This window comes from Cyprinodon variegatus, unplaced genomic scaffold (genome assembly GCF_000732505.1).
Source record: "Cyprinodon variegatus isolate N-32 unplaced genomic scaffold, C_variegatus-1.0 Scaffold483, whole genome shotgun sequence".
Lineage (NCBI taxonomy): Eukaryota > Metazoa > Chordata > Actinopteri > Cyprinodontiformes > Cyprinodontidae > Cyprinodon > Cyprinodon variegatus.
Window position 1 is genome coordinate 112921 of NW_015150936.1, and position 1987 is coordinate 114907.

A 1987-nucleotide genomic window follows, 5' to 3' on the forward strand; every position below is an offset into this window, starting at 1 on the left:
TATCTGAGATGGCTGCTGCTCCTCCTGCAGCTGCTGCTCCTCCTGCAGTCACTCTGGTATCTGCGATGGCTGCTGCTCCTCCAGTCACTCTGATATCTGCGAGGGCTGCTGCTCCTCCTGCAGCCTGCTGCTGCTCCTCCTGCAGTCCCTCTGGTATCTGAGATGGCTGCTGCTCCTTCTGCAGCCTGCAGCTGCTGCTGCTCCTCCTGCAGCCTGCTGCTGCTCCTCCTGCAGTCACTCTGATATCTGAGATGGCTGCTGATCCTCCTGCAGCTGCTGCTCCTCCTGCAGCCTGCAGCTGCTGCTGCTCCACCTGCAGTCACTCTGATATCTGAGATGGCTGCTGATCCTCCTGCAGCTGCTACTCCTCCTGCAGCCTGCAGCTGCTGCTCCTCCTGCAGCCTGCAGCTGCTGCTGCTCCACCTGCAGTCACTCTGATATCTGCGATGGCTGCTGCTCCAGCAGACCTGCTGCCTTTAGCAAAGCTGGCTTGTTGCTTTGAAGATCAGCAGCTTCTCTTTGTTTAAAGAGAGATTTCTTTTGAAAACAATCATACTTCATGTGTTAAACAGTGTTTAACTCACTGATGTATTTATATCTGTCTGGCGGTTAGTAGTAGTTTTTCAGTGCTTCTTAATTTGAAGTATCGGATCCACACGCCAGAATTATTTTAGGTGCTAGTGCAGTCGTCTCCTCTGGATTATTTTAGATTTACAGACCTTCAGGTTCCTGTAATAACAACTTTCAGTTCTAAACTATTATTAGCAGAGATCAGCTGATACAGTTTGTTTCGTGTTTCCTTTAAAACAGATTATTTCAGTCTAACCGATCCTTTAATGTGCTGCCGGTGTTCCCGTAGTTATACCCATAGTAAATACCTGCTTATCCCATTAGTTTTGTATGAAAAATAATCTTTAAACTACCTCAACTGGTGTCTATCCCTTTAGTCATGTACAAAAAATCTATTTAATGACTTTTTGGTGTTTTTTGAAGCGTATGTCAATCTGACCTTAAATAGTTTTTTGTTTCTTTTGTACATTACATACATACAGGGATACATGCCCGTTGAGGAAGTTTAGAGTCTATTTTTGGTATAAAACTAAAGGATAAATGCAAATCTAACGTCGTCTGCATGCGTACTGACTATAGTTATGCTGGTTTGACAGAACAGCGGTTTTTGGGGCTGCAGATTTTTTGGGTTTATCTCTTCCTTTTGCTTGCTTTCTGTCTCTCCCCCCGTTTAGATGATTAAAACTAAAATATGAACAAAATGTCAAGAAAATAACGCATAGCAATGGGAGGGAGCTGGAATTATGTGCTTGGAGTGATCTAAATGCATGACTGCTGAATGCACTAATGAATCAGCAAACTAATGCATTCATTTATCCACTGATACAAGGAAAACAAGCATTAATATACGGTAGGCAAAAAAAAAGAATGTCTAGCTGCAGACCTGCGCTGTCAGAACCAGAAGTTTATTTGCAGCCTTACAAAGTAAAAGCTTAATAAAATAAAAGCTAATATACCAGAAATATTTTACATTCCCATGTTTATTTCCTGAATCTTCACAATAGAAATATTTCTGCCTATTCATGTGTTTAATGATTTATAAATGTCATAAATACAAAATTAAGACAGTTATTTTTTACTAAGACTTCTCTAATGTGTGTTTGCAAGTATTATATTTTATATTCTTTATTCTTTTAGAGATGTTTGTGCCGTTTTTTTTGTTTTTTATTGGACCACATAGATTTACTAATGGAGGCTGTTTGGTTTTAAATGAACTAAGCTTTGTGTTCACACTGAATCCCTCTATAACCACTATAGACAATAACTCAACAAACTTTCAAATGTCTATTTATTCTATTTTCTTGGAAATGTTTTCATTGTGGAAACAGCAGATTTCATAGCATTATGCAGCGTTTAACTTTAAGTGAAGTTCCAGTGGGCGTCACATTGAAACATACGTCTCTAAGAGAAAGATCAT

The 1987-nt window shown here is 40.2% G+C and overlaps 1 protein-coding gene across 1 annotated transcript in view; it reads left to right on the plus strand.

Moving 5' to 3' along the window:
* Nucleotides 1–1987, plus strand: part of mkrn1 (makorin ring finger protein 1) — a 16162-nt gene that overhangs the window by 1029 nt on the left and 13146 nt on the right. The gene's annotated exons all lie outside the window — the stretch shown is intronic.